Here is a 10,477-nt window from a genome sequence, read left to right as displayed (position 1 = left end):
ATTCTATATTAGTTTTAATACTCCAACGTTGGTATACGTGATATTTAATTCCTTGCAAATGTGAAATATATAAACTGCGCGCGCGATTATTCGTTAATTCCGCCATTGTGTTTTTTGAAGTTTAAGCGTCATTAGTTCTTGTGGTCGAGAGAAGCGTTGAATATAGGTATGTACGAAAGAATCATTAAGAATCAGTAAGAATCATTGCATCAAAGACTCCTATTGCACGTAATAAGAGTTAACGAACCCTTGAATAGTTCTTACTTCATATTTTTCAGTGATTGACAGGTGTATCACATTATCAAGAAGCGTGTGTTGTAGCTGTAAAAAAGAGGAGACTACATCGCAGCATCCAAACCTCAACGTTCAACGACTTCTGCTTGGTGAGTGATTTTTTAAAGTCTTTTCGTTTACTATTGGTTCATAGTCATTAGGATTGTTGAATAGGAAGAGTAGGAAAGTTTTCGTAACATTTTAACCTTTAGATCGTAATTTATACTATTTTTACTATTCCACTTTTGAATATAAAACGAGAACCAAAATGGCGGAAATTCAAATCTCGGTATAACCGTTTCTGGAATGATCGAACTATGAAATTTAGTACGAAATAGCTAATGTTCGATGAAATCTAATCGTTCACGTTTTTGCTACTTATAATGTTATTTTATATACAATTTATTAGAAAATAGGATATGTAGTCATCTTTATAACAAACTATTACACTAATATCCTACAAAGTACAACTATCATTACATGGTCTTATAATCTAAGAACCAAGTACTCGACACCGACTAAATTCCACGTTCACGACGAGCAATAAACGATGATTGGTATCACAGCGATTAGCTGACCATTGTAGAATACTCTAGCTAGCGGAATTCGTTTCACGCGGGACGAATTAAAATCGGCGAGAAGACCTCCCCGGATGTTTCCCTTGGTTTCTTCTCTCTAACGTGAATTTAATATCCGTGAATATAATGCGGGCATTTGACCGAACGATGAAAGCGAGCGTACAGAAGAGACGAGTAGGCCCGTTTTACTTCGTGGAACTGGATTCAATTCGGCATCGTACGCGTATAAAGGTTATTCAGCTAAACGCAAGGTCATGGGTACATGACTTGGGTCAGTCGAGCGCGTAAAACGGGCAAACAAGAATCTTTGCGCAAAGGAAATGAGAAAAAAATGGGGGGGGGGGGGAAGAAAAAGAAGAACAGCCTTAAAGACACACCACTATCCTGCGTTCCTTTTGTGGGACGGCAGAGGTACGTTTATGAATACATTACCGGGACCACGACGTTTTAAAATCTGTTACGCCTGTGTATACGTGTTCTCCTTTCATGGGACTTTCATGGGGATTCCTCCTGGACTTGACTCTTCATGGTCTACCACGACTTCAGCTACTGAAGTTTTGCGGTTTGCACTTTTGGGTTTTTTTGTTTTGCCGGCGATATGATCCTTTTTTATCGCCATTCTGAGTACAGAACTGTAGATATTGCCTTGGTATATGTAGAAACTAGATATTTTATCGTTTATTTCTTCATTCATAGCGCTACTATGAACTTTTAAGATAATCGCAGATGATCCTTATATCGCTAGTTTTGCCAGTGGGTATAACCCATTAGGTATAACCTTGCTACGTACAGAAATTTATATTTTAATCAAAGATTTTATAATCCTATATATATTTTGTAAATTTAGCTTCGAAGGTAAGGTTTAACTGTTGTTTCACGATAAGGTAAATGGATATTGAACTTTCTCTCATAGTATAATTAAGGATTTAAAGTCATAAAAGTTCAGTTTATGCCGAGATACGAAACAGAGGTAACGGCTATCCTTGATCTAGAAATCTAAGACTTTTGGAATTTCGCAATCTTGGAAGTTAGTCTTCGAACAAACAAAAATTATAACTCTTTCGTATGATGCTATAAATTTCTACGATGTTTCAACCTTCGAATCAGTTTAAATGTTTTAACCTACTTTTGTCCCACAGTTACGCCGACGTTTACTAGCTTCTAAAAAAGTAATTAAATATTTCAGTTTCGTATAAAAGATACTGTTCGAAGCAACGTTATGGAAGTTACGCAACAAATGGATAAGAAAAAAATGGTAGTCAGATTTTAGGAAATAATTCTAAAAATCTATAAATTCAGTTGTGGAATCTTTTCATAAAAAAACGAAACAGGTAACACGGTTTTGTACTTTCACGTTTATATAAAATATTTTAAGGAGAAATCGCGATCTAATGTACAAAGATATCTGTGATCGATCTCTCTCTCTCTCTCTCTCTCTCTCTCTCTCTCTTTCTTTGGGTGGTCCATAAATTCGCACATTCTGTATCAAAACTTTTTAAGCGCAAACAAATACAGAAAATCGTATCGCGAATACCGATTAATTAAGTACTTCAAAAGTCGGGAAATCTCGTATTCGGTATGTAATTTTTCTTTATAACATTCGTGCCGATGTAACTGAACATTTATCGAGATCCATTCATAAAGATAACAGCGTAATAATAATATGTGATTCCGTGTTATTATTCCGTAATTAATTTACCACAGAGGAATAAAATACGAGTAAACCGGATACGAAAGAGAAAATGTACTTGTTGCTTTAAAAATTTATCGAAGCACGAGATAATTATAATCGCGTATCAAGCAAAGAATGCAAAATTGTTGCCGGAACTTTTGTACGTTAGCCCCATGCTATATCTGTACAACGCAGCGAATAACGTACGTGTTAGAGACGAAACCAAATTAGAATCAGGAAGTTGCATTGTAGGCGTCATTGTCCTTCGCTTTATCATACATCGGTTCGCCGTTATCCAGTCTGGGTTAACATTCAGACGACTGAAACATTAGCTGTTCATAAATCTATTAGAATATATACTCGGTTCACGGTAATTTTCTTAATGTTCGCGTTCATAGACGCAAGCTCTAATCCGCTTAGATCAACCGCTTAGAAATTAGTGGTAGGAGGCAACACGGGGCCAGACAACTTTTATTTCCTTCAGTCACGATGCAACACAATCGCCGTAAATTGCATCGCAGCCTTCGTAGCGAAGGGGTTAAAGCGAGTCTGAACCCTAGATTACACGTGTCACGATGATGAATAAGATAGACTAAATAAATGCAACATTTAGGGGCGCGAGTAATTTCCAGCTTAACGAGGGAGAAATCTTAATTAATCGTTTTTCGTGCAACATGTTGCTGGTCATCGTTCCTGTGTGCCTTGGCATCTCGACATTTTTGAGTGGGCTGTACTATTCCTGGAAGCCGTTCCATTCATGGAGTGTAGATGCTGTTAGCAGTCAGCGGTGCTCATTTTATGCACGGTTTCGTACTTTCTCTTATAAAAAGACTTAATAAAGGAACAGGGGAAAAAACGAAGACGGGAGAAAGAAGATGAGACGAGAAGAATGGCGGGAGACAGTAGCCAGCAGGGTCTCAAAGGAATCGTGTCCGTTGAAACATCGACGAGAAAATATCTATCTGTTTACTTTTTAAACTGTTTAAGAAACTGTATTTGTAGATGGTTAAGAATATAACGAGGGTACGACGGATTTGCGACTTAAATGGATCAAACTTTCAATTTCATTATTGGCTTTGGCTAACAAAAAACGTTGAAACGTAGCTGCACGATATTATTTTTGAGTCTACGACGTTTCGAGTTTACGTGTGATCAAAAAATCACAGTTTTTTTTTTTATACACCGTCAAAACTGAAGATGCCCCCATAAACTACGCGGCTATCACGAAGGCCATCGTGTACTATTGTTACGGATTACCGCTACGCACGTTTACTACAACACGGAATGACGTAATTCTGCGTTGCTTGCTCATTGTCAGTGCAAGAAGCCAACGTATTTTTAATGTCTGATTTTATCACAATGATGTCACGCCTGATGAAATTAAAAGCGAGAATAAATTGCCATAACTTTGCTACGAAACTAGCAACGTGCGACCATCTTTGAATAGAATTTTCCTACAACGTAGACACAATATACTTTCTAAAATATATCGATTACATTTCGGTATAGTACGATATTGGAATAGCGTAATAAATATTTCAAATATTCCGTTTAGTTCATCTTTATGACTTATTAAAAATTTTTGATTTGAATATGCAAATATTAATTTGAAATTGAAATTAGCGAATTTAATCTTAACGTTTCTATTAAAAATGTTGAACTCGATAGGTATTTTTTAGTTTCTTCTACGGTGGTATTCGAAGAGAGATACGTACGCATAAAGGACGATGTTCGACGAATACCAAAACCTAATCTAAATTCGAGTTTCCCCGAATCGAATTGAATCGGTCGCGAAGCAACCGCTCGTTTCCCTTTCTCTTTTGTTTTTCCCTTGTTCTTTTTCTTTTTTCTCTCAAGTTCAAACGTCTCACGTTCCGCGTTTCACAAAAACATCCTCGATAAGAAAAGGAGTGGCGTTGCGCTCCCGAAGAAGCTTTGCCAGAATTTTTCTCAGAAGTGTTTTGCACCGCACTTTTATCCCCTCGCAACCGCAAATCGTGGTATGCCGCACATTGTTATGCGCGCCACGACACACCGAGCGCAGCTTTCTTTCAACGGTCGCTGCGAACTTTTCATCGCCAAATTTCTCCTCCTTTTTCTCTGCTTCTTCTTCTTTAATTCAGAACCGATCGAAAGGACCGATACGATCCTTGGAATGCTCATTGGCTTCCTTTAACGCGATTTTCAAGTTGCGACAGCTTGGCATGGAGACGATTTCCGTCAGAAAATTGTTACCATCCAGACCAGATGCCGTTTAGTGCTTCGTATACAAGGTGTTACGAAATGAAGCTTTAAGATATTTACAGGTTTAGAGCGTTTGTCGAGATGAATAGAAAACGCTTGTTCCATCAGATTGTAACGCTATTGTCGACTATTTGTGACTGAGACTCCTTTTTAGCCACCGGAGGGACTTAAAAGTGACGAGATTAACGAAAATGAACATACAGCGACAAAGATCTTATTTTCCATATTTCCAAATTTAGATCATATCCTCCGTGAGAGAAACTCGGAGTATTGCTGTGCGTGAGAAGTTTCCTTTTCGGGCATGTTATCATCGACGAAATACTTTGAAAGATTAAGTAATACGAGACACCCTGTAGACGCAAGGCAAACACACTTCACGTAGAATCCAGTGTCGCATTCTGACAAAGTTTCTCCCGGCAGTCAGTTAGTCAAGAAATTTCCTCTCGATCCTCTGGGTCGTTTGTCCGTCGTTGAGCCAATTTCTTGGTCCAGCCAAACATTTCCAGGGTTCAAGATCGTGTGTAAACGTTCGAACAGAAATCCTATGTCGATGGATACTTTAAAAGGCAGACGATACAATTTCTTAGAGAACGCCGGCAACGAATTCTTCGCGATCCTTGCAAGGCATGCGCGCATCCTGTCCTTCTGCGAAGGAACCGTTGACTACTGCCAAATTATAAGGGAACAAAAACGGTCGTCTGCGGGCGCCACCAGACGAACTCCCCTTTCTCTCTTCTTTCTTGCTCTCTTTTACGTTCGACGCATGATACCGATATTACGCTATCGCTCAACGCAAAGAAACGTACGCTGTCCTACTGCTTCAACCTTTTTACGTATATACGTTGTTTATTTTCCACCTTTTCTTAAATCACTATCGCGACTCGTCGCTCCATTCGGTCTTGCCAATGCTACCGGACTTTTTAACATATTTCCGAAGCCTTTTATCCAAGGAACGACGTTTCAGGAACGGACGAATTTTGCCACTTGTCGCGATTCGTTCGCAAACTCGTTTCTCTCGATTCTTACTTGTAAAGTTCTTCGATAGGAAGAACGAGCACCTTTTGTCGCGTTTTCATCTTCTCCGAACTTTCACGCGTCGTTAACGAGCGCGCGCGAATCTATTGCCAAGGTGCACGGGCGGAGGCCACCAGTGTGCCGATCCTCGATCACCTTAGTCGTGTAAGAGCGTAGAGCACGGTGGTTCATTGTGCAGCGCACGAAGACGCGAATGTCTGTCCGGACAAGCTACGAAGAAGAGCAAGAAAGAACGTCGCGAGGCAGAAAGAGAGAAAGAGAGAGAGAGAGAGAGAAGGATGACAGGTCTTGCGAACGTTTCTCGGAAAGCCGAAAACCGAAACACGAGCTGGCCTGGCTCCAAGAGAGCGTCGGCATGTGTGACACCGGAGAATCACCGCCGTTCTTCAGTGGCCAATTCTCTCTTTCCTTCTGGTTCTTTCCCTTCGTCTTCGTTGTTGGTTCGTTTCGTTGCGTTCGTCGGTATACGAGTATTTACGTTGATCGGAAAGGTTCCTCCTCTCCTAGCCGGCCAAAAAGTTCCGTGGCCCGTGTTCCACAACAGCGGCTGCGGCTCGTCTAAATGGCCACGGAGGACCATTCCTTGGCCCTTATCGAGTTTCAGCCGCGCAGGTAACGTCTTAATTGGTGTTCAGCTCTCGTGGATACATTGTCGATCGGCGTACGGTGTCGAGAAATTTTAATCTCGCAGTTATGGTCCGCCGCCACGAGCCATCGACCGTATTCTCCAGGTTTCGTCAAAGCAGAAACAAAGTAGCACGCACGAACGGCGGTCTCGTTTCAAATTGACGAGACCTGATACGCGAAATACGCGCGCGTCTTCTCCATCCTTTTCTTTACCTGCTTGGCTTGTTTCTTTCTACTGCACTGCCCTCTCTCTCCCTCTCTCTCTTTCTCTTGTTCAACGTATTATTAGGAATCTGTCGTTGTTCACCGACCGAGACAAAAGCACTAGTTTCCACAGTCGTAACGAGATATGTCAAGTTTATCCATTTTACGGTGCGATACCACTGTCACCGTTGGCCGACGACTTTGGTCTTCACGTTATTTATCATTGTACTACGGTTCTCTGGCACTCGACGGCAGTCTGCGTACTACGGCTTCACGCTAGTACACAGACTGATTACGTTAACGTTACCACGCGAATATAGGACGTGGGAAAATGAAGACTTTATTAGACCACTGTCGGATAATTAGGCCTTTAGCAAAGACGTTGAACGAATGACCGGTTCGCGTTGGAAAAATTCGATCGAGCCGATTCCTCTTGGCACGGTATTGCAGCGTGCGGTATACGGTTTGCCTAACCTAAGCCAACGCTGGTTAAATGAATCGGAAAAGAAGGCTATCCATGGTTGAAATGGGCGAAGCTCTCCTCGAACAGGATCGGCCGTGTATTCGGTTACTGTAGCTTGTCGGAAATCCTGTTTGATCCCACGGTCCGCCGGAGGAAGGCCTCCCCGATTCGTACGTGATAAACGAAAAAACTTGCCGCAGCAACTGCAGCACCTACGTGACACCCTGGTAAAGAGATTATCGAATTCCTGCGCCCGTTCTTTTGCCTCGTACCGAAATGTTGTCCAGGCAAAAACACGCCCCGCCGATTTCCTCGTACGCGTTTGGCAAAAACCGAAATACTTAGGCCGGTTTTTGCCGATGTTTTCAGTGGTGCGCGTGCCTTTCGCTTAACTGAGTTACTTCCACCTGGTCCGCGTCCTGTCCTGACGTAATTGCCGTAAAAAGGCAAGCCAATTTTGCGATATCGGCCGATTTTCAGGAACTTACGACTCCTACGTGGGTCCCACTGTCGTCCGTTCTCCTCCCATCCGAATAAGGGAAATCGTCCCTCGAGATGTAGAGGTTCTTGTTTTATCTTATCACTTACGGGGAAAATGGCAGCGGTAACGGCGATGCTAGTACCATTTTAGTCTTCGTCGAGTTTCCGAAAAATAGGTGATCTTTTAACTCGGGTATTTACCTCAGTCTGATTCTTATTCGTTCGTAACAGGTCTGCGATAATAACGAATTAATTTCACGCTTACGAGATAGGGGCGACGCTCGTTATCTACTTACGTCACGAAGGAAACGAAATTTATCGGGATAGGTCCTTCCTTTCAGGTAAGGAAAGCGTCACTGCCTTGTGCGAACAAGAAAATCGTTACTATCTAGCGCAAACGTTGCCTTTGCACGCTATAAGTGTAAATACGTAATCAAATACGTCTATCAAATTCTAACCCATTAAAAATCACATTTCGTATGTACGTATCCGATACGCATTTAATAAAAAGCGGACTAGACCGGACATAGTTTTCGTTCCATTCCTTTCGTGCGAGACACGCTAGACGCGATCGATTCGCCAACGATCGCGGCACCTTTTTTTTTCAGAGGCGGCTCGTGTCATCCTCCCGCGTTGCTAAATTGTCACGAACGAGCGGAACCGTCGAAACAGCCGCTGCATTCGGAACACATACCTCTGATCGTGCAATTAGATTAATAGTCGGAACTCGGCGACCTTGTGTCCAATCGATCGATAACATTTCCGCGTTTCCATCAACGGACCTAGCCAACCTATGAATACAGCGATGGCTGGTATTGTTTTTTTTTCCGATACTAGGGCGTTTCCCTTTCGATTCTGCTTTTTCACACGAAAAGGAACTCATCGTCGGTGTCAACGTGGAAAGTTTCGAAAAGATCAGATTAAATATTCTCCGCTTCCTTCTCTATTCTAATCGATTTGCCATTCGATATAAAAATGATAGATTATTTGCGAATCTGGCGAATGAAACGGTCCGTGAATATCAACGATATTCTTTGAATCGTTCGAAATATGGTTTTTATAAAGACGATAAAAGTGTCACGTTGAAAGCACGTTTTAATATTCAGTCTCGCGCTCGAGTACTCTCACGTTACAGACGAAAGACGTCGATTGGAATTGCAATTTCAAGATCGCTTCCTGACGTGATGGTCATCATGAATGACCTTGAATGGCCTTGTAACATAGGTCGATGAACTTGTGTTGAAAGCGGCAGTAATCAAGCAACCGAGCCTTGGAATTTCCTTTATGCCGTCACCTGTAAAATAGTCGCTTTCGACTTGATCGATTTATTGCCTACCGAAAGAGAATGTTTCCTCGAACAATTTTCTGCGCCTGTGCGTCGATTTCTTCATTTACCGATCATGTTCTAAACGAGAAAGACGAAAGTTGCCGGCGAAAGAGGCGAGCGAGAGGAACGTCCAACCGAGATCCGCGGTATTTCTATTAGCATTTGGCTCTTCAAGATCCAGGGCACAGCACGAGTGTTCTGTCACGCTTCATATATCAGCGAACAAAATTCGCGCACTGGCTTATCAACGTACGATAGTCTAGCGCTTAATTTAACGGTTTTGCTGATCATTTTTCCGCAGCAATCAGCATTCGCAAAGGCCGGCAATCGGCTAGACAACTGGTTTAACCAGACCAGTCCCCTCGATTTTTCGATCGATTCTTTCGGTGAACGTCCGATTTCTAGAATCACCAAGTCCAGTTTCTATTCTAGATCGACAGGGATCCTACCTCGCTATCAGAAATGTTCTTCCACTTCCAGGTAGTAAACTACGCCGTTCAACTGGAACAGGTTGGACGTCGATCAAAATGTTTTTCACCCTGCTCGCTTCTGTTCCGACAGACTTTGCTCGTACCTCTGATTCCATCGTAGACGAATTTCTATCGCCGTGCGGTGTTACGTTCCCAATGTTACGTAGCATCGAAGCTATTTTCTTATTTTATCGAAGGATATTCGATATCCCGCCGATACGATCATACAGATCAATGCGACTAACGTTAAAAAATAATTTTTTTATATCCTTATGGTTCAAATTGCACGTTTGTTGTACCGATTGTTGGTCGTTAATTTTCCACGGGATAAGAGAGTTCATAGCCGCCAGCTAATAAAATATATGTGGGAATCGGAAAGGGAATGTTGCAAGGATGATCCACAACGGTTGTCCTTGCAAAAACTTTCGAGAAAAAGTGGTATTACCTGATCGTACGTTCTCCGCGTATACGTGGTATCGTTGGTCACCCTGGAAATTCCATTATGTCGTACACGTGGAATTGATGTAGAAGGTATGCTTGAAAAATAAAAGAAACCTCTAACGGTGTTGTATCATAAATCTATCCAAAGTGCTTGTCTCGGTGGAACTGTTGCAAAGGTATGCTTGCTGTTTAGGATATCGAGATTCCGGCTAGAAGGTGTTTCGCAGATGTTGAAAATTATGCAGGATCTGTCGTTTGGGAATGTTCGTCTTATTTTATTTTAAAGAAGGAATATCCAAATTCGGTAATGGATATAGCATAAGAATTAACAACCACCAAAATCCACTAATTACTCAATTACTTGACACGACGGATCAGATCCGCAGGCTAAAAAGACATTACTCTCTAGATTTAAAGATTAGATTCAGCTAGAATCAAACACGCGATAAACACTTATTATTCTCTTATTATACTCAATGAGAATTGATTGTAAAATACTTCCAAATAAAAAAAAAAAATTTTGTTTGCTCCTCGACTTCCTCTTCGAAAGAGAATTTTCAGAGCATGGAATTTCCATTTTTGCAAGATGTTTCGAGGTGTTCAGGTACATTACGACTGGTAGATGACAGACACAGGCGAATACAATTGAAAGCATGTACGCGG

General features: G+C 41.6%; 1 long non-coding RNA gene across 1 annotated transcript in view; it reads left to right on the top strand.

Annotated features, from left to right (window-relative positions):
• Positions 1 to 95: 95 nt before the first annotated feature.
• The window catches only part of LOC125385559, a 57,390-nt gene continuing 47,008 nt past the window's right edge, over positions 96 to 10,477 (top strand). The window contains exons 1-2 of the long non-coding RNA XR_007224974.1: positions 96 to 166; positions 279 to 383. This is a non-coding gene — a long non-coding RNA (uncharacterized LOC125385559). The remainder of the gene's footprint in view (positions 167 to 278; positions 384 to 10,477) is intronic.

This window comes from Bombus terrestris, chromosome 8 (assembly GCF_910591885.1).
Source record: "Bombus terrestris chromosome 8, iyBomTerr1.2, whole genome shotgun sequence".
NCBI lineage: Eukaryota > Metazoa > Arthropoda > Insecta > Hymenoptera > Apidae > Bombus > Bombus terrestris.
This window is presented reverse-complemented; position numbering and strand designations above follow the sequence as displayed.